The sequence below is a fragment of the Ambystoma mexicanum genome, chromosome 7p, assembly GCF_040938575.1.
Source record: "Ambystoma mexicanum isolate Mex_15411 chromosome 7p, UKY_AmexF1_1, whole genome shotgun sequence".
Lineage (NCBI taxonomy): Eukaryota > Metazoa > Chordata > Amphibia > Caudata > Ambystomatidae > Ambystoma > Ambystoma mexicanum.
The window spans coordinates 188,118,182-188,141,677 of record NC_090939.1 but is presented as its reverse complement, the minus strand read 5'-3'; the positions used below and the strand labels follow the sequence as shown (position 1 = coordinate 188,141,677).

The 23,496-nt window shown below is 43.3% G+C and overlaps 1 protein-coding gene across 1 annotated transcript in view; it reads right to left on the bottom strand.

Moving 5' to 3' along the window:
- The window catches only part of LOC138525817 (interferon-induced GTP-binding protein Mx1-like), a 1,137,278-nt gene that overhangs the window by 262,886 nt on the left and 850,896 nt on the right, over positions 1-23,496 (bottom strand). The window lies entirely within an intron of this gene.

Here is a 23,496-nt window from a genome sequence, read left to right as displayed (position 1 = left end):
AGGAAGTACTTCAGCCCTGGTAAAAGTTTTAGGTCTGAATATGTTTAATCAAAAAGCGATTCACTCATTCTCGGTCTCTATGGAAACACATTGGTGTTCTATTGTGTCTATTGTGTCCATATGCTAAAATAAACTGATGCCACCTTTAGCCCACGAACTCCAATGTTTGGGTTTCACAGATGGCGTTAAGCCTCTTTGTTCCATGTGTGTGCCAGGACAATTCTGCCGAAGTCTCGAAGGGCAACTATCCGAAAATGTTCAAATGAAGAAAGAGGTCAGCAGTCTAATTTTGGTTATGAACTGGTCACACCATATTCTCCAACATGGTTCACCAGTATATTTTCCTTCAAACCTTTTAATGGTTGGATTCTCCAACCACTTCTAAATTGGATTCTTTGGTCAGAGACATGATGATATTAGTTTCCCATTTGTTTTACCAGATCCTTTGCATTTGCACTGGATGAATGAGGGGGTGAGAGAGAGAGGCAGAGAGCGAGAGAGAAACAAAGAGAGATAGGCAGGGAGAGATAGGCAGGGAGAGAGAGACAGAGAGAGAGAGAGAGAGAGAGAGAGAGAGAGAGAGAGAGAGAGAGAGAGAGAGAGAGAGAGAGAGAGAGAGAGAGAGAGAGAGAGAGAATGTGAACATGCATGAGCCAGTGTGTTTAAATGATCATGTGATGATTTTTATAAGCACCTCTTTGCAACTGTGGGATCTTCGGCTACACAGTAGCAATTACCGGGAGCAGGGCAGATACTGCAAATGAGCTAATACTGGGCATGGGTGTGGCTGAGCTAAAATAAGAAATGAGTGGGAGGATGAACAGAGGGAGGGCAGCTGACGACTGGGAGTCAGTGGGAAGAGGTGGTGTGATGTATCGTATGGGGTCATCACTGATTCCCCCTTAAAGATCTTCTCCCATGTGGCCAGGGGATGGCAGCTGCTACCTGATCCTGATGGTGGTATTATGAGGGTGGATCACGTTGTGGGATGTTTTAACACCACTAGTCCAGGCCCTGCAACATTACTGTGCATTGCTTGCAGCAGCAGAAACATCAGAAATGGCCGCCGGAGAGCATTCTGCTCGCTAAAAATCACCCATAAGTGCGCAGGAAAAATCTGAAAAATAGGCCGCCATCCACTTTTGCCTATGTCAGTGGTAACACAGGAGACCACTGCCAAAACCCATCATTTGGCTACCCACAGAGAAAAATGACTGCAAAAGAAACACAGAGCTGTGTGGAAATCCGTTTTTTTTTGGTTGTCAAATTTGCAAAAATCATTGCTCACAAACCACCCAAAAGATCCAACCCTCTTGTTGGGTGCTGAACATCATTCTACTTCAAGAATCCACATAAATATAATGGGCCTCATTATAACTCAGGCGGTCCGGAAATAACGGTGGCGGCAAACCCGCCACCACCGTTGTTTCCGGACCGCCTGATCCCGACTCCTGCAGGCAGGAGGTGATGTTCCCGCCAGGTCTGACCTGGCGGGTTTAACACCGCCCGCCTGCAGGCGGACGAGGAAACACCGGCAGCATTACGAGATGCTGCCGGTGTTTCCATGATCCCCATTCCCATCGAGTCCCATAGGACTCGATGGGAATGGGGATTAACACCATTCCGCCTCCGTGATTCCCAAAAAACCGGGGTTGCAATGCCCCGGTAAATCCGGGAATCACAGAGGCGGAATGGTAATACGAGTCCGGCGGTAACCAGGTGGTTTTACCGCCACGGTTACCGCCGGACTCGTAATGAGGCCCAATGTCAGCAGAGGTATATATTATCAGAACAAAAGCCACTTTTGAAGATGGTTGCTGGAGAGAAATATGTCAAAAATGGATGCAATACCGTTATTCGCCTCCCTCAGACGCTGGTGATCTCCAAATCTGGCAGGTGAAACTTGTGTCCCAAAAGCTAAATATGCCAAAGAAGGGAATTCCATCAAATGGAATATAGGGTGCCACACATTGATTTTCATGTTGAAAACGGCTGGAATTGAAGATATGTTTGCTTATTTTAAATTTGTAACTGAAAATTTTTCACAAGGAACAATGTCACAATTGACCATAAGGTAACCTGATTCAGCTAAACTCCAAGAGGTTTCCCACACTGAGCTTCAAACACATTCCACACCTTCTCCCTAAAGAAAGGAATCTTTTTCCCTGTGCTCTGCTGAGTATCTGACAGGCAAGTGTGAAAGGAAATGGGAGGAGCACTCTGGCATGTTGCTCTGAGTGAAGACAAAGGACTCCCTTGAATGAAATTGCTAATTCAGGTGTGACTGACACCAACTGCCCAGGAAGACAAGCCCATGTGACTTTCTGGCTCAGCCAAGCCTTGGAGGCGGGCCAGACTGAAAATGTGGATTTGAAATTGAAGAAACTGTATGTTTAAGAAAAAGACTTATAGACAATTTTACTAAACTGGTAAAAATATGGAATTCATAGGTTATTAAAATGAAAAGTTCACCCAAAGTTTAAAACTAATCCGGAATCTGTGCGACATTCACAGACTGAACCACGAAAAAGTTAATATTCTAGCTATTGTGATTATCTTAGGAACATGAAAATTTCCAGGAATATGCCCAGATGGTATGTGTATGCATGTGTAAAAATTGGTACAGAACTGACACAGAGTAACCGCCCAAAAGCACGAAAAACTGTCATTTGTGAACCAAAACTTGTAGGAAGATAAGATTTGGACAGAAACGTACCTTAGTCAATCTGTCATGTAAACATGTATTATTAACAAGTTGTGCATATTGGAAATATGTTTTTTGGGAAAAATAGATTTTCTGGGTAAGAACTAAGGGGAGGGATTTTTCCTGGACCCTAAACACAGTGTCACTCTGACACATGATGACACATCATGACACACTGTTCCCTTCTCAAATCAGGACAGGGGGACCTATCAGATCCTTAGAGGGTTGGGCATTGTATAATCAGCCACCCCACTCCTTTGGAAAATGGATAAATAGGGACTGTTGAACACACACACATTCACTCATCATTGATCTACCGGCGAAGCGCTCTGCAGGAAGAACCCATATCCAGAACCAGACTCTAGAACCAGACTCCAGAACCAGATTCCAGAACCCTGAAGTAGAGGCCCAACTCAAAAGCTGAACCCTTTTCAGGAGGCCTTTAAAAATCTTGCAACCTGATTTTAACCCCTAAACTTCCACAGGGCCTAAACCATTCAACAGCCTGGCTGAGCTGTTTTGCTGCTTCTGGCCAAGAACCCTTGTTAGAACCCAAGATCCAGATCAGTCCAGCAGAGCTATAATCCAGAACACGCCAGATCCAGTCCAAGAGGCCTTGCAGACCAGAGTGCCTTGCTGAGAGCAGAGTCCAGGTGCCCCGAATCCTGTCCGGTGGCGAGTGAAGTCCAAACCTTTGACCAGAACTTTGACGTGCCCATTCCATTCCAAAGCCATAGTTGTAAGTATTTAGTGTAGAAATGTCTATAACCAACCTCTTAGTATTAAGTAACCCAATACAACCATTTCAACCTATCCATAACTGCATTATTGAATTTCTTTTGTCTATCCTAAATTCTTTCCTCCTCCACATAATCCCGTGATAATTGTAGCGATAATCATCTTGGCGCTAATATTTTCTGGAGAAAGGCAATCGTCTCAGGCAGATAGAAACCATCCGGAGGCGCCTCCGGATATGTGGCTGTGCTGTCCGTGTAGTTTGCGGCTCCATAGACTCCCTAGTGTTAAGAAATCTTTGTTCCAAATCTTCAACAGCGCATCTTTCATTTTGAAATCTTGACCCTTTTTGAGAAAAATCGACTTTCACAAAAACCTCTGTAACTTGTGGCCAGTGTATGCTAGGAACGAAAATTAAATGTTATTTTGAAGCTAACATCCTCAGCTTTCAAACAAACCCATTCCAATTCCTTATAGCTTTTCCGTAATCACGTTTTTCGCGCGCTGAAAAGTTGCAGCGATTTTGCATTTGGCTCAATTTCACTCCATATAAAAATAGCTATTTCTTGCTTTCAACTTCTGAACTTCGTTTCCCATCTGCTAATCATCGCTAGTGTTGACCTGAACCAATACAAAGCAACTCTCACTAGTTCTGAATCCCAGTTAGCGAATTAAAATAATTTTTTAGCATTTTTCCCATTCATTTCAAACCACAATTCAAACCAATTGACCTGTTTAAAATCATTACTGTTCTCTCTAAGTTTGCTGTGGGGAATCAGGATTGAAACTGCAATTGTTGATTAATATTCCTGATACCTGTGTGCCCTCATTCCATCTCTTAATATTGCATATTGGGGGGAGTGAATAATAACAGGGGGAAAGAGTGATTACATTGTCTTTGATTTAAGTCATATCAAGTTTTATTTCTGTGTTGCATTCTTTCCTATCATTGCAATTCCTTGAACCCATACAAAGTATTCTCTGCTACATTATTCTTCCTATTCCTACTCCTAATTGGTTAAAGAGATTGTTTATATTGTAATATTACCCAATGCTGATCATTGTTCATATTCATAAGTGTGATATTCAGATATTGTTCATATTCATAATAGTGTGATATTTAGATATTGTTCATATTCATAAAAGTTTAATCTATCCTTCAACTGTTCAAATAAATCTTTTAATTTGCAAAACAAACCTTCTTGGTTCAGTGAGACCGGTGGAATTCAAAAAGAAGGACGTTATATAAGGGTACATCATCCAGAAATAAAAGAACTTTTGACATAAAAATATATAAATAAGGGTTTCCATTGGGCATCCCATACTAGGCATTGACTTATTTGGAGTGCTGGATTGAAGCCACTTACAGATTGAGGGCTCATTACGGGATTTCTGGATTAGATCTACCACTTGTGCATCTTAATACAGTGTGCTAACTAATAGGATACATAAATCCTGTTGGGCTACCACACTGTGTTACACTGTAAAAGCACCCCTCAAAAGGGAACGCTCTAAGGAAACAGTCTATTTTGCAAAAATAAAATAAACTTCTGTAATTTAGGAAGGAAATTAATATTTCCAGAATGGCGACATTGGTAGACATCAAGATGGCTAGAGAACACCTTTTGCATTAAGTTATTTTGCACAAGTTATTTGTGAGAGGTGAATGGACTGAGCAGGACCAGGATGCGTGGTTGCAGGCAATCACACAACAGATCACTGCAACAGGGTTAGATATCTGAAGAGATCAGGGTCCCTTACATGTGGCCCTGAGTGAACTGTATATGGGCCCCAAGGCCAAGGATGAGCAAAACAAGATTGCCAAGATAGCGGCATATCTATATTTATCTATGGGAGCCATACAGGATAAATATGCTGAAGGCCAATATCTGGCAAGTAGGCAACTGATGGCATTAGAAAAGGTCCAATCTGATCTGGACTTTTCTGAGCAGAGGCTGCAGAGGAGCCAGGAGTCAGAAAATGAAAGCAGGCAGTATATAGTTAAAATAAAAGAGGATATGGGTATCCTGCAACAGGAAAAGGCAGAACAGGATACCAGAATTCTGGCCTTGCAGAAGGAGTACCAAGAAGGTTTGGACTCCCTACTGCAGAGCCAGAAAAAGCTGGAGCAACAACTGGACTTCAACAGGGTATGCACAGAACAGGTAGTCACCCTGCAAAGCCACCTAGATAGAGAGAAGGCAGAGAGCAACAAATTAATTCTGAAAGACCTGGACACCCAGGCAGAGTTTGATGAAGAGCGCCAGAAAGCTGGTACCCTTCAATGACAGAGGGACGACCTGGCGGCACAGAGGAAGGCTCTTGCGCAGGAAAGGGACACCTTAGGCCAGGAAGTCTGTCACTTAAAAGGGAAACTGGAAGAAAATCACCTGGCCCTCCAGGGACTGGGTGACCTCCAAAAAGAGGATGATAGAATGTTAGAGCACGCTCTGGCAAGGAAGGAGCAGGCCAGTATGGACATGACTCAGGAGGTAACCCTTCTGCAGCAAAGACTGGTCCAATACTCAAAGACAAACCAGGAAGCACAGAGAGAAAATGAGGCTCTCTGTCAGAACACTGATAGGCTCCACAGGGAGGTAGCCATGCAAGAGAGACTGATAGAGACTAGTAAGGCCTTGATTGAGGAACAGAAAGCTCAAGTTCCTGCATGGCAACAGGGAGCAGGGGCTGATAGAGCTGAGGTTCGCTGGGAAAGGAAAACACCGGAGCATAACCTCAGGAACCCTATTACCAGAGGCCTCCATCTCTCCCAGTCCCTGGACTCTGCCTCCCCCATGTCCACTGGCACACATGAGCCCAGGGCCACGGGGATGGCAGATTACTATCCAGTCAGAAGTATGGGGCTCATAGACCAGCAACTCCCAGGAATGGATGGACGGGCATCTGGGTATGGGTACCCCAGTACAGTGAAATTTAGTGGGGAACTCCAGGAGAGTAGGCCCACTAAGGGCATCCTAAAAACCTTTGCCCAGTTAGGACAGTGGGGGAGGGGGGGAACCCATCAAATCCTGGGAGCAAGGAGGAATCAGAAGACTCCTCTGAGCGCCCCAGGACACATGAGACTAGGTCCCCACATTCTGCCAGCCATTCCCAGGCTCGCAGAACGCGGGAGAACCTAGAAGATCAGACAGGCACCTCTGGCAGCAGTGCCTCTGAGTCAGAGGAGGATAGGACCAGGGTGACCCGAACCAAGAAGGCCAATAAGGCAAAAAAGGGCCTTGCTTAAGGACCCCTTAAAACAAATCAAGGCAATAAGGAGCGTCATCAGACCTTATCTTAAGAACGCTAAGTATTCTGTTTGGGAACACTTAGAGCTCTTTGAGCAGATGATGGAAACTTTCCATCTGAAAGACAGCAGTAGCTGCATTCAGTATGTGAAATGGACATTCTCACCAGAATACTCTAGTTTCTTTGCGGGGCTGGAGGACCAAAATCATTCAAGATGGTCCACATATAGGGCGGCCATCTTGAAGCATTTTTCTGTTCACAGAAATCCCCAAGAGGCTCGCAAGGCAGCCTACAACTTGCAATGCGGGGAGGATCAGGCCCCACAAGAATTTGTGCAGGAGTTAAAGCGTGCCTTTGCGCAGACTACCAAAAGGGTGCGCACGGACAGCAAAGAATTTGTTAATACTTTTTTCCACGCCCTAACAAAGTACATCACGACCCAGCTAGTGAGAGATTTTCATGAGAAAAGATCACTAGACTATTGAACAGGCCACCCGATTCTATGAGGTGGAAAAGCCCATAGAAAACAAGAATACTAAAAGAAAAAAGAAAAAAAAAAAAAAACAACACCCATGCTGCTGCTAAGGTGGCAGAGGTAAAGGTTGCCCCCATTTTGGATTTGGAGATGGGGGGCCTAAAAACTTGCCTGCACAGCAGAATAATTCCAAGCCCAGAAGGCCCTCAGGCCAGTCACAGACAGGGAGCCAAGGAGGTAGTCCCACAAATGGGATCCCTCACCGTCCTGACTATGTAAGTCCCCGCTACAAGGGGAACCGACCCATCCTGGGTTAAGTATGGACTCCTCCTGCCCAAGGGGGGGGGATCCAACCAAGCACCTAACCAAGGGAACTTCCCTCCTCACTTCCCCCAGGAGGGTACAAATTCCCCAAATCCTGGGCAGAACTTTTTCCCCAGGTACCCACAAAACTTGCAGCCCCAGAACAATCCATCTTTCTTTCCCCACTTTCCTGAGCCCAGACAACCTAATCCGGGAGAGGGGAGGCCAAGGGTGGAGGGGTACCCAAATCTTCCCAACCCGGGGTATTAACAGAGAAGGGATAGCTACCCTTCCCGGGATAAGCCCAGGGGAGATATGAGAATCCCGTATCAGCCTGAGCGGGTTTCACAGCTAGAGCGCCAGGTCCAAAACATGGCACAGGATCTGGGTCGCATTCTGAGGGTTCAGCAGAACCCTCAGATGAGCATGCCGGCACAGAATGCCTCAAACTCCGGACCTGGTGCTCCAGAACAATGACGGGGGCAGGACCCCGACAATCCACCGGTTCCCAGGGAGGAGGCACAAGGGGAAGGGGGTGTAAAGCCTTGGAGTAAGCTTCCTTCCCCACTTGTAAAAAGCCCCTGGAAACCCAGGAACCGGAACCAAAATCTCCTGCCCCTGAAAGTCTGCCACCCAAGGAGCAGAGGGGGGGAGGGGGGGGTAGGAGAAACAAAGAACCCAAACAGACCCGTTTTGTGGAGGAGGTACAGATCTTCCAATTTGAAGGAGAGGGGTCCTCAGAGGATTCTGGGAAAAGGATCTTCTCCTTCAGAGATGGGGGAACTCCTCCCAAGGAAAAATAGGCCCCAAAGGATTCAAATCCAGACTGGGGCGATGTGGGGACTGAGCTAGCGCCGCCCATCATCCAATCCCAGAACCAACAGCATGAAAATCCCCTGGTTCAAACCCATCCTGGTGACTGCCTCCAAAAGAGGGGCGTGGGGGGGCGGCCCAGACCGGAACCAGGCGAACTCAAAACTTCTCCCATCTCTAGTTGCCACCTTTTTCTTTCAGATTCCCTAGTCTCCCCACAGAATTCTGCTCAAATCTTTTCTCTCTCAATGTCCAAAACTAGAAAATTAACCCACCAGTTGTGCAAAAATGTGCATTATCTGCGCCACCTTGCAGATAAGGAGGGAAGATACTATGCCCCGGTTCAAGTACAGGGGCTGGGTACAATTTTGGCCCTGGTGGACACTGGATCCCAAGCTACCCTTCTGTCCAAAAAGGCCTTTGATAAACTGAATTCAGGAAGGGGGGAGAATTACCAAATTCCTCTCACCCCTCTTCCCGGACAACTTAAGAACTTTGACGGGAAAGGAAATTCCCGTCGAGGGGACTGCGGATTTGGACATTAAAATTCAGCGACACAAGGTGAAGCACCCGGTCATAGTTGGGACTCCAGAGGGCACCCCTTGTTTACTAGGCAATGACCTCCTGCAAAGGTTGTCACCCCTAATAGACTGTGTAAACAAGGTCCTCTGGACCCAGACTACCCGACCAATAAAATTAAAACAGAGTGTCAACCATGTTAGTTTAAACGGCATATGCCACATGGTTGAACAAAAATCTGACCAAGTAGAATTTCACTTACAGAACAACGAAATTCCAGACGTGACAGTAATAGCAGTAGGACAACAAACTGGTGATGCGGGGTCCTCTCTATTTCTGAAAATCAACCTTCCTTCCAGTTTAAGGTGGCATTGCACACTGGAAGGAAACACTCTGAAATTCTTTACCAATCCACAATCAGACATTCCCACTCCTATAGTCCAGACAGATGAGAAATCAGCTCAGAGCATGGCTGATATTCAGCAAATTGGAGAACAGTTGTTCATCCCTGTTCAGTTAAATGAAGGGAAGGAATCTGTTCTCGCCCGAGTGTGTGTGTGAACAACGGTAAGAGCTTCATCAGCGAAGCCATGTTCCGCCAACTCCCAAAAGATCCAGCCATTCCCACATTTAGACTGATGGACAAATGGGAAATGGATCTGGAAACATCCAATTCCAAACATCTCCTGCCAAGCAGGTGTATGCTCAAAATCTCCATAGGCAACAAGAGCATAGTCCATAATTGTTGGGTCGTGCGAGACGTCACTGCCGCCTTTTACTTAGGCAGTGACATTCTCGATCGCTTTGCCATTAGTTTGGACCTAATAAACTTCAAAGCTTGGTCCCGATTAGCGAATAATCCCATGGGCTTTGATGATCCAGAGAAAGCATTTAGGTCAGCTCAGCTGCTGCCTTATGCAGTTGAAATTCAGATTGGAGAGGAAGTCACCATCCCAGAAAGGACCCGACAATTCTCCCTGGAAGTGAAAGTTAAAAGAGGACAGAAATTGAAAAACCCTGATGCCTATATTCATCTAAATGCTTCTCTCCAACAGCAAGGTTTGGGGGTAAACCCAACACCACTACTCCATACAGAACATGACACTATTCCAATAGAGGTGGATAACAGCGACTTAAAGAGTATCACTCTAGCCCAAGGCACCATTATTGGAATGGCGGTTGGTAACCAACATTTTTTCATTGATTTAGGCAATGAACTGTTAGGACCAATCCCCAAGGACTGTTTTGACAGTGACAGTGATGACAACACAACACCAGACAGGATCTTTACCCGGCATGGGCGGAACTTCCTGGTGTACACTTCCTGCCCTTATGGTAAGGAAGATGTGACCTGTGACTTCAGGAGGGATGAGGTGATTTTCCAGGTCCATGAGGGCTGCCTTTCCCACCTGAAGCCACCAGTCCAAATCAGCACTTTGACCAGGGACTTCTCCACCCAGCTGGAGGAGGCCGCTGAGATAGCGAAACCAGAAGTCTTTCCAGGCTTCAGGCAGATGGTTGAAGAGAGAGTCAACCTAGCTGATGCCTGTGAGACTCTGGAGCAGAAGCAAAAGTTGAAACAAGTTTTCTTGGATTTTCAAGATCTCTTTGCGGTGGACTCATATGACTGTGGTCGCACCGACATCCACAGAACAACAATTCCCACGGACCCTGGCATGACTCCAGTGTTTGTGAAGCAATATCGCTTGCCTCTCGCATCAATGGAGTCCCTTACTGAAATAATTAAGAAACTTGAGTCCCGTGGGATAATCCGTCCAGTCGACAGCACCTTCAATAATCCAGTGCTGGGGATATTGAAGCCAAACGGCCAGTGGAGACTCTGCTCCGACCTTAGGGAGCTCAACAAACGGGTCCATACTTCCCGATGGCCTCTTCCCTACATTGACCAAGGGCTGGCCCAGATCCAGGGGTCACAGGTATTCAATGCAATAAACCTGACCAATGGGTACTGGACTGTACCTGTCAGTAGGGGGGACCAATACAAGCTGGCCTTTACCTTTGGGGGGCAGCAGTACACATGGACCCGGACTCCCTTCGGATACATCAACTCCGGCAATGAGTTCAACATTTTTCTACATAAGGCCATGCCTGACCTGGGTGAGAGGGGTAACCTGGCCTATGTAGATGAGGTTCTCATCAAAAGCTCAACTGTGGAGGAACACATAGCGGAGATCCGTTATGTTCTGACACAGTTGAGGGCAGCCGGAGCAAAACTTTCCTTCCAAAAGGCACAGTGGTGTAGAACCTGTGTCAATTTCTTGGGGCATGAGATTACTCCTCAGGGTCTCTGTCCCCAGGAAAAGAAAGTGGAAGCACTCCAGAAATTAAAAGACCCCCCGACTCTGTGGGAACTAAGGAGCCTCCTTGGACTGACTAATAACAGTAGAAAGTTCATTGAGGGCTACGCAGAGATCACAAGAACACCGATTCATCTTTTGAAGTGGCGGTTAATGGGGAATGGGGTCCAGAACAAGCAGAGGCAGTAAGACAACTCAAAAGAAGCCTCTCACAAGCACCTTGCCTAGCTTACCCTGTCAGAAACAAGGAGTTCTTCTTGGAGACAGGGTTCTCTAATACATGCTTGACTGCAGTATTATACCAAAAGCATGACATGGTCAATAAAGTAATCTCCTATGCGAGCAAAACTTTATCCTCTGTGTAGGAAAAATTCAACGATTGTGAGAAGGCACTCCTGGCAACGGTGTGGGCATTGAAGAATTACCACCCGTTTATACAGGGGGAACACATCATAGTGTAGACTGTACACCAGCCTCTGCAATATCTCCAAAGTGACAGAATCCAGGGCGGAAATGTGAGTAATTCCCAAATTACTTCCTGGATTCTGTCAATGCAAGGCTTTCCTGTGGAGGTCAGATATGGCCAAAACAAGAAGAGTCCGAGAGTCTAAAAATGAAGGACAACATGAAGGCATACTTTAATTCCCTACACAAAGTCTTTGAAGAAGACAAGTGTGAGGGAATGCCCACTGTCTATGTGGATGGATGCTCTTACCATGTTGACAACAACGGGCAAAAATAACTTGTGGCCGGCATAGGGAATGCATGGGTGAATGAGACCCCAGAACCCTCTGCTGGGTACAAGATTGGTCCCCGAAGTAGTCAAGTGGCAGAGTTGATGGCTGGGCATCAAGCCATCCTCACTGCTGCCCAACATCAACTCCACAAACTGGTCATAATCACTGATTCGGATTATGTACAGAACGGGTTTGTGGAGCACCTGGTTAACTGGAAAACCAGAGGCATGTTATGTGCTAATAACAAACCCTTGAAACATGGGAAATTAATTCAAAATATTGATGATCTGGTCGCCTCGAATGGGATGACTATCTACTGGAAAAAGATCAAGGGTCATTCCAAAGTAGAGGGACCAGACAAAACCGGAAATGACTTAGCTGATCAGCTGGCCAAAACCGGGGCCATCCAAGGGGATCTAATAGAGATCGAGTCCCTGTTGGGGGAGATCCACGTCACTGCTATCACTAGGACCCAGGCAAATTCTCACAATGAACTCTCAACTGCTCAATGGAGTAAGGACACCCCAGATGCTGATTTGATTACGGCTCAAAAAGGGGATCCAATAATGTAAGTTTTATCAACACATTGAGGACCCTGAGAACTTTCCCCTGACGGATACGGATTACCTAGGGAAAGAGGACCTCAGAGTGTTGATGAAATGTCCAATAATGTTCAATCCAAAACGGTTTGTTGGTAAGGAGATCCCTAACTGGCCATGATCAGTGGGTGGTCACTACCTCATTCCGAAGCCTGATGTTGAGTTACGCCCATGATGCAGCCACAGCCGGTCATAGGGGGTTTCATACAACACTTGAAATCTTAAGAGAGGTTGCATACTGGCCACACATGGGGCAGGACCTCGACCAATACTTGAAGGGGTGTCTTGTATGTGCACAATTTCAGCCAACATCCCTCACACACCGTGCACCTCTCCAAAAGAGGGGGATGACACTGCCATGGTCAGATTTACAAGTCAATTTCATTGGGCCCATGATTCGCTCCTATAGGGGAAACAAGTACATGTTGACCGTGACATGCTTGTTTACTAAATGGGTGGAATGTCTCCCGGCCCCAAACTACAAGGCAGAAACAGCAGCTGACCTGATGATCACCCACATCTTTTCGCGTTTCGGACTACCCCAAAGGATCGAGTCAGACCGAGGTAGCCATTTCACCAGCAAAGTAATGACAAAGATGTGGGAGATACTTGGGGTCAAAAGGAAGCTACACATTGCTTACCGGCCAGCCTCTAGCGGTGCAGTGTAGAGATACAAAAAAACAAATGTGAGCATATTAAAAAAGTTTGTGGCAGATTCTGGGCCAAGTTGGGATATTCCATTACCTCTTGCCTTAATGGCCATCAGATCTATCTCTTCATCTGCAACTAAAATGTCACCGTTTGAGCTGAAGACTGGACACAGTATGGTGCTTCCCCAGCATTTGCTCTACTGAACCCAGAGCAGACATTGATCAATGCCTCCACAACTCATGAGTATGTTGAAAATCTACGAAAACGCCTTCAACATGCTTTTGCCTATGCTCAGCGAAATCTAGAAAGATCTGCAGACAGCATGAAGACCCACTATGACTTAAAGACTACCAGAAAAGAATACTATGTAGGAGACCGGGTCTACTTATACAATTTATAAAGGAACCAGGCCAAACAGCGCACATTTTTGCCTACCTGGAGGGGTCCTTTTGAAATTGTAGACAAAATCTCACCAGTCGCCTACAAAATCTGCATCCCCAAAGGAAGTTTGGCAGAAGGGGAAGATAAGTGGGTCCATATTAATCAACTAAAGTGTTGCCATCCTAGGCGCACTCTGCAGCAACTGGAGGAGTCTTCGGGAACCCCAGAGGGGGCCACTCCAGCTCCATAAAATTCCAATAAAATACTCCATATATAGGCCATGATTTACAATATAAAAATATGTCCTGATTTATCAAAATGTATGTGTCCGCCCCACTACATTAATAGTGGTGGGGAAATGCCTACAAATATGTTTTTGTTTTGTCATCATAGTTGATTGGAAACCATGGAGACTAAGCAAGGAGGACTACCCAGGGACCGGGAGAAAAGATCAGAGGGGCCCGGAGTATCGCTTAATACTCCCATCAAGACTGGCGAGGAGAACCGATCGATCCACCCACCCATGACAGAGGAAAAGACGATGAACTTTGCCATTTGTGGAATCAGAAGAGATGAAACTGACATCCCAGTCTTGTAAATTCCCATTGATGGTCGATCAACGCCAAATCGCAAGAGGGGGGGGGGCTTGTGGGATGTTTTAACACCACTAGTCCAGGCCCTGCAACATTACTGTACATTGCTTGCAGCAGAAACATCAGAAATGGCAGCCGGAGAGCATTCTGCTCGCTAAAAATCACCCAGAAGTGCGCAGGAAAAACCTGAAAAATAGGCCGCCATCCACTTTTGCCTATGTCAGTGGTAACACAGGAGACCACTGCCAAAACCCATCATTTGGCTAACCACAGAGCAAAATGACTGCAAAAGAAACACAGAGCTGTGTGGAAATCCGTTTTTTTTTGGTTGTCAAATTTGCAAAAATCGTGGCTCAACAAACCACCCAAAAGATCCAACCTCCTTGTTGGGTGCTGAACATCATTCTACTTCAAGAATCCACATAAATATAATGTCAGCAGAGGTATATGTTATCAGAACAAAATCCACTTTTGAAGATGGTTGCTGGAAAGAAATGTGTCAAAAATCGGTGCAATACCGTTACTCGCCTCCGTCAGACGCTGGCGATCTCTACATCTGGCAGGTGAAACTTGTGTCTCAAAAGCTAAATATGCCAAAGAAGGGACTTCCATCAAATGCAATATAGGGAGCCACACATTGATTTTCATGTTGAAAAAGGCTGGAATTGAAGATATGTTTGCTTATTTTAAATTTGTAACTGTCATTTTTCACAAGGAACAATGTCAAAATTGACCATAAAGTAACCTGATTCAGCTAAACTCCAAGAGGTTTCCCACGCTGAGCTTCAAACACATTCCACACCTTCTCTCTAAACAAAGGAATCTTCCCCTGAGCTCTGCTGAGTATCTGACAGGCAAGTGTGAAAGGAAATGGGAGGAGCACTCTGGCATGTTGCTCTGAGTGAAGACAAAGGACTCCCTTGAGCTGAATGAAAATGCTAATTCGGGTGTGACTGACACCAACTGCCCAGGAAGACAAGCCCATGTGACTTTCTGGCTCAGCCAAGCCTTGGAGGCGGGCCAGACTGAAAATGTGGATTGAAATTGAAGAAACTGTATAAGACTTATAGAAAATTTTACTAAACTGGTAAAAATATGGAATTTATAGGTTATTAAAATGAAAAGTTCACCCACAGTTTAAAACTAATCCGGAATCTGTGCGACATTCAGAGACTGAACCATGAAGTTAATATACTAGCTATTGTGATTATGTTAGGAACATGAACATTTCCAGGAATATGCCCAGATGGTATGTGTATGCATGTGTAAAAATTGGTACAGAACTGACACTGAGTAACCGCCCAAAAGCGCGAAAATTGTCATTTGTGAACCAAAACTCGTAGGAAGATAAGATTTGGACAGAAACGTACCTTAGTCAATCTGTCATGTAAATATGTATTAACAACAAGTTGTGCATATTGGAAATATGTTTTTTGGGAAAAATAGATTTTCTGAGTAAGAACAAAGGGGAGGGATTTTTCCTGGACCCTAAACACTGTCACTCTGACACATGATGATACATCATGACACACTGTTCCGTTCTCAAATCAGGAGAGGGGGACCTATCAGATCCTTAGAGGGTTGGGCATTATATAATCAGCCTCCCCACCCCTTTGGAAAATGGATAAATAGGGACTGTTGAACACACACACATTCACTCATCACTGATCTACCGGTGAAGCGCTCTGCAGGAAGAACCCATCTCCAGAACCAGACTCCAGAACTCTGAAGCAGAGGCCCAACTCAAAAGCTGAACCCTTTTCAGCAGGCCTTTAAAAATCTTGCAACCTGATTTCAACCCCTACACTTCCATGGGGCCTAAACCATTCAACATCCTGGCTGAGCTGTTTTGCTGCTTCTGGCCAACAACCCTTGTTAGAATCCAGAGCCTGTTAGATCCAGTCCAAGAGGCCGTGCAGACCAGAGTGCATTGCTGAGAGCAGAATCCAGGTACGCTGAATCCTGTTTGGTGGCGAATGAAGTCCAAACCTTTGACCAGATCTTTGACGGGCCCATTCCAGTCCAAAGCCATAGTTGTAAGCATTTAGTGTAGAACTGTCCATAACCAACCTCTTAGTATTAAATAGCCCAATCCAACCATTCCAACCTATCCATAACTGCATTATTGAATCTCTTTTGTCTATCCTAAATTCTTTCCTCCTCCACATAATCCTGTGATAATTGTAGCGATGATCATCTTGGCGCTAATATATATTTTCTGGAGAAAGGCAATCATCTCAGGCAGATAGAAACCCTCCAGAGGCACCTCTGGGTAGGTGGCTGTGCTGTCCGTGTAGTTTGAGGCTCCATAGACTCCCTAGTGTTAAGAAATCTTTGTTCAAAATCTTCAACAGCGCATCTTTCATTTTGAAATCTTGACCATTTTTGAGAAAATCGACCTTCACAAAAACCTCTGTAACTTTTGACCCGTGTATGCTAGGAATGAAATTTAAATGTTATTCTGAAGCTAACATCCTCAGATTTCAAACAAACCCATTCCAATTCCTAATAGTTTTTCCGTAATCGCGTTTTTGGCACGTGGAAAAGTTGCCGCGATTTTGCATTTGGCTCAATTTCACTCCATATAAAAATAGCTATTTCTTGCTTTCAACTTCTGAATTTCGTTTCCAATCTGCTAATCATTCTACAATCATTGCTAGTGTTGACCTGAACCAATCCAAAGCAACTCTCACTAGTTCTGAATCCCAGTTAGCAAATTAAAATCATTTGTTAGCATTTTTCCCATTCATTTCAAACCACAATTCAAAGCAATTGACCCGTTTAAAATCATTACTGTTCTCTCTAAGCTTGCTGGGGGGAATCAGGATTGAAACTGCAATTGTTGATTGTTATTCCTGATACCTGTGTGTCCTCATTCCATCTCTTCATATTGCATATTGGGGGGAGTGAATAATAACAGGGGGAAAGAGTGATTACATTGTCTTTGATTGAAGGCATATCAAGTTTTATTTCTGTGTTGCATTCTTTCCTATCATTGCAATTTCTTGAACCCATACAAAGTATTCTCTGCTACATTATTCTTCCTATTCCTACTCCTAATTGATTAAAGAGATTGTTGATATTGTAATATTACCCATTGCTGATCATTGTTCATATTCATAAGTGTGATATTTAGATATTGTTCATATTCATAAAAGTGTAATCTATCTATTGTTTAACTCTTCAAATAAATCTTTTAATTTGCAAAACAAACCACCTTCTTGGTGCAGTGAGACCGGGGGGATTCAAAGAGAGGGGCGTTATATAAGGGTACATCATCCAGAAAAAAAGAACTTTTGACATAAAAATATATAAATAAGGGTTTCCATTGGGCATCCCATACTAGGCATTGACTTAGTTGGAGTGCTGGATTGAAGCCACTTACATCGTGGTAGGAGACGGCTGTAGGGGAAAGTTGGTGACCAGATCAGGAGGGACGAGGTATTCTTCCCTTTGAAGAGAAGAAGACTTCATCATTACTAAATTATTGATGGCTTGTTGCTGCTATACACGTCCTTCCCATAGTAAACCCCAAAAACCCCTTCTCAAAAATCACTCTAGGCAAAACATCATTCATACCTCATACACTCATAAGACACATTTAGCATCTCCTATCTCTAATAGTTTTCTGAATAGAAATACTGAACAATATCACATTGGAAATCACTTTGGTATATCAGTGACTCTACGCAGAGTCATTGTGGGCCCCGGGGCATACCGACAGGCATGTGAGCAGTTAAGGATATTTAAATACTGATTGTGTGAAATACAAAGACAGAACTCCAGTAAATCTTCATACATGAGATGTCATAAAGGGGAAGGTTGGCGCAGTCATTACCCTAAGCAAAGGAATACTAATGAGAATATAAAAAGGCTAAACTTGAACAAGTCTCCATACACTAATTGTCAGTGTGGGAGAAGTTACCCATGGGTCTATGAACTGCACAAACTGTGCAGTGAGTACTCTGGAGGGTGGATAAAATCTCCTCACAGGTAAGATGACCCGCCTATACAAAAGAATACCCACAATGTAATACACACATACAAATCTAAGACAGCATCCTTTGTTCTCATCTATCATAGAAGACATTAGAAGAGATATTCCCCAAGAAAAGGAAATTCTTCTCCCCATTACCATTTGGTGGTACAATACAGCTTGTGGAAAACCTCTACCACAACCTAAAGGTATGTAAGAAAGAATCATATCTTGACCCCAGGTGGATCAGGGGCACCCCTATCAAGGTCTAATTATAAGATCCTAATGATAGTAAATACATGCAAATACAAGTTCTAATAGAGTGTCTTTAACCGACAGGGTTCGTAATCTTTTGAACTCAATTGACAGAGAAGGTGTGATAGGAAAGAAGATTTTATCACCGTCATACAACACAAGCAACCAAATCCCCTGATGAATGTCCTACATTTATCTGTGTTTTAGTCACAGAAACTTGTGCAAGTTGGGTTTAGAAAAGACTCACAATACTATGGTAAAAAAGGAGAGCAACTCCAATGTGAAGCATCACATGGTGTTGATTAAGTGATCCTAAGTTTTAACCCACATTTGTTTGCACTTTCTTGTGTTTCTGTGTAGTATATGTTTTATAAGTTTTTATGGAGTTTTATGTAATGTGATCATTTTATGAGTACTAGCATTTATATGTTTAATAAATAAACGTTTCAACGTTCATGTGTGAATTTTGGGGCACTAGATATACCCACTGTCATTGCAAATGTTTTGGGTTTAGATACCTATTAGTATACCTTCTTTTGGTAGAATATATAGCTTATCCATGTGGTAAGAAGTGTATGATCCCATAATACATGGTTGATGCCGTTTGAGAAAAGTGTATTTATAGACCGTTTGGTCTCGGTGGTTTCCAGCCCAATAAATGACCTTCTTTCTTCTATTTTGATATGACAAAGGATCCGTCTGTGACGTTTAGAGATAGTATTGGGAGATGGCTTCTCAATCTGAAAAATGCTTAGCCTACAATGACGAGTATGGGCACAAATTGATGGAATCTTTACCGATAATGGATCTAGACAAAGACCTAGACATTCTGAATAAAGATGATCAATGGGATGAACTTACTCAGTTGAGGAAAAGGTTAATAAGAACTGAACTTCATGCCATTATCATGCTAGAGTACGTCAAAAATAAGGCCCTACCGCAAGGACTGATTGTTAAAAAAACGAACTGAGATTATTCTTGGATAATAATGATTTTAAGCTCAAATGTAGCTATATTTCTAATAAATGTGGCCGACATTGGTTTATTTTAATAATATAGACAGCACAGTAAAAGCTAAGAAAATTTAAATCGATCTGAAATCTTTAGAAGAATAGTTTAGAGAAACATTTGAAAGAGATGCAAGATTTCAAGACAGAGAATTACAGAAAGAGTGAAACGAATGAAAAAGGATGTACAGACTTTCACGCATGAGAAGGCGTTCATGTATACTAGAACAGGACAGTATTCCAATCAGAAACAAAATCGCAAAGTACGCTTTAGGAACACCTCATACAGCTCGAGTGGGGTCTCGGATGATAACTAAAAATACAATAGAGCGGGCACTGGTGGCAATAATGGTGAAGGAGAGAACAGACCCAATCGGGGACGAGGTACAAGAGGCAATAATCGTGGCAGAAATGGGCAACAACAGCCTTTTTTAGAGAGAAGCGGTGCTCAAAGATAATGGGCTCCAGACCGAGTGCAGACCCGGAGTTACAGGGGTTGGTAGTGAATCTTTCCTCCATATCCCTTACAGACAAAGGAAAATTGGTCCCGAATAAGGGTTTAAACTCTGCGATATCTAAATACCATAATCCTTTCGAATTTAGAGTTGAGTTTCAACAATTTATGAGGAAGGTTCACCACAAAGAATTTTTCAAGAACAATTCTTTCTGTGAAAATAGTAACCATAGTGGACTTAGAAATCCTTCCACTTTTTGTGCTCCCCTTTCTTCGCATTCTCCGGAGTCCATCGTCTTTGAAAAGAAAGTGATGGAAGAGATTAGAGTTTTGGACTCTAAAGGTGTTCCAAAGCACTCTAATCTGAGCAAGAGTGAACAAATCATTCTCAAATCGTTGGGGACTAATCAGAACATCATTATCCGACAGGCTGATAAAGGCGGGGCAATAGTAGTGTTGAATAGAACAGATTATGTAGAAGAATGTCTTAAACTACTCTCAGATACAAACCATTACCAGAAAATCAATAGGGACCCCAGCGAGGAATTATCCATGATTATCAAAGACAAAGTCACCAAAGCTGTAGATTTGAAACTCATTAGCAAACAAGAAGGTGAATACCTGATGGGAGGAAATGGGAGGGTACCAATCTTTTATACACTACCTAAGATTCATAAAAGTTTGGAAAACCCCCCGGGAAGACCCATTGTCTCTGGAATAAACTCCTTATTGGAGTCCTTTTCTAAGTATGTCGATCAGTATCTTAGACCGTTCATACCTACCATGAAGAGCTATGTCAAGGACACGACCGATGCCATTAATAAAATTGAAGGGAATGTGTTCAACCCTGATGTAAATTTACTATTATGTTTGGACATACAAGCCCTGTACACAAATATACCTCAACGAGCCACTTTGGAGGTTGTTGAAGATACTCTTTTCAAAAGGAAGATGATCATCCTGCCCCCAATTCATTCATCAAATGGTGTACAGAGATGGCACTTACGAACCACTTCTTCCAGTTTATGGGCCAATTTTACATACAAGTGGAAGGTACAGCTATGGGAGCCGCCATGGCTCCCAACTTAGCCAACCTGTACGTGAATATGTTTGAAGAGACTGTCATCTACCGTAACCTAAATCCATATCAAGACAATATCCTATGTTGGCTAAGATATATAGATGATATCTTTGTTATCTGGAAGGGAAGCAAGGATGAAGCAAACCAATTTAATATCTGGTTGAATGAACAAAATAGATATTTGAAATTCACCATGAACATGAGTAACAACCTAGTGAATTTCTTAGATATATCTATATATCACCACCAAGGCATCCTGCTGATCAAACCTTACACTAAAGATACTGACAGAAACGCCCTTCTCCACTTTAACAGCCATCATGCCCAACATGTTAAGACCCCCTTACCTTTTCGTCAGTTTCTGTGCATTAAGAAAAATAGCAGTACAAATGAATCCTATGAGGATGGGGCCAACAAATTGATCGAGAAACTGACCAATCGTGGCTATCCTAAATGGTTAGTGAAAGATGCAGCTAAAAGGGCATTCAACAACAACAGGCATGCCCTCCTAGACCAACAACTGCATAGAAACCGAGACACCAGAGAGACTCCTCTTGTATTTGTGAATACTTTTAGTAATTTATCTTACAAGATCAATGGTATCATTAATAGGAACTGGAATAAAGTTATGGCCAAAGAATGTGATAAATCTCTCATAGCTTTCAAAAAAAGTACCACTATACATAATCTAGTGATGAGAAATGACATTGGAAGTACTAAAGAAAAAGAATCCCACCAAACAAGATTATGGTGTTTGCCGCCAGTGTCAGGACACCATCCATGTGGGAATTGTACTATGTGTGCACAAACCAGGAAAACCACGACTGTGGACCTAAGTTTAGAAAGGGAATGGAACATTGCTGAACACACAAACTGCAATACAGAAAACGTAGTATATGTAATCAGATGCCCGTGTCAATACATCTACATTGGAAAAACTATTCGAAAATGTAAAACGAGCACAAAAGTTGTATTAAAAACAAGGTGGAAAAAGCACCACTTGTGAAACACTTTTTGGAAAAAAATCATAAACATAGTGATTTCAATTGGACTATCTTAAAACATGTGAGAGGAAGAACACAAGAACAAACAAATAAAAAATGACTGGGCCTGGAAAAGAAACATATTTTTTTGACCCAGAGTCATATCCATGGCCTCAATGAAAATATCGAATGGCATAATGCCTAGATGGGAAGACTTATTTTGTTGCTCAATCAACCCGTTCATGTTACCAAAGGTAATGGATAACAAATCTGATACTATGAAAATATTTAATAGCATAATACCCATAGGGGTATGCTGCTCAATCAATCTGTCAATGTAACTAAATGAAAAAAACAAGAAATTTGACATATGACATAAGCAGCACCGAACACAAATATATGGAAGAAGTGTTTTATGTTCTATTATCTGAGATACTTCTAAGGTGATTCACTATTTGCCTGCACCAGACTATATACTGGGCACTGTATCTAAAAGACCCAGTGTGGTGTTGGCTTTAGAGCATCTATGTCTAAGTGTTTAAATGTATTGGATGGAATCTGTTATTTTCTCTTTTCTGTAAAATATGTCCATTTGAATTAGGATTTATCAATTGCATTAATTTTGTAATGATTGGGGGTAGTGGTACAATGTTGATGCTTTTGTTCCTTTGCTTCGAAGCACTCTGTAGTGGGATTAAGACTGTGGAGGCATTATGTTTTGAACTATGTACTCAATTAGATTTATACCTAGAAAACAGCACCCCACTTGCAGATTTCTGCGGTATATAACATACTCAGGCCTAAACTACATCCCCCATATTCATTTAGCTTCTCTCTGTAGAAGTAGCGCGCGTTAACGTGATGACATCATCGCGCTACGACATAGTGACGTCATCGCGTTAACAGCTCAGTGATGTCATCACGCTAATACGAATGTGCGCGCACCTATGAAAAGCGGCTATTTTGTTTTTGGTGGTTTGTACGCAAATTCGAGTCCAAGATAAATCACCCCAGATTCATCTGGTGACTTTTAGTAAGTGGCATTTTGTTATTATTAAACTGGTCTGTCAATATCCTTTCCCAAGGGTGATATGGAATTCAACAGTTCCACTAAAAAGCCCCTTCCTAAGAATTATGTTCTATTCCCACAGACATAAACCAAGATTGGTACCCTTCTACCTCTAATGAGAGTGAGCATCTAGAATCACTGAAGATTCTTTTCAGAGACATGCAGAAATGAGCACTGTCACAGTGAGTGTTTGGCCCTTACCATTTGACTACTGTATGTATTGAGTAGTTGGGAAAGTACACACTGAGTAAGGGTTTCTTTGTCCTTTTTCTCTTTTCCCCTCTACCTTCTTACTAGTTGCCCATGGGTCTATGAACTGCAAAAACTGTGCAGTGAGTACTCTGGAGGCTGGATAAAATTTCCTCACAGGTAAGAGGACCCGCCTATACAAAAGAATACCCACGATGTAATACACACATACACATCTAAGACAGTATCCTTTGTTCTCATCTATCATAGAATAGATGTTCTTCTCCCCATTACCATTTGGTGGTACAATACAGCTTGTGGAAAACCTCTACCACAACCTAAAGGTATGTAAGAAAGAAGCATATCTTGCCCCCAGGTGGATCAGGGGCACCCCTATCGAGGTCT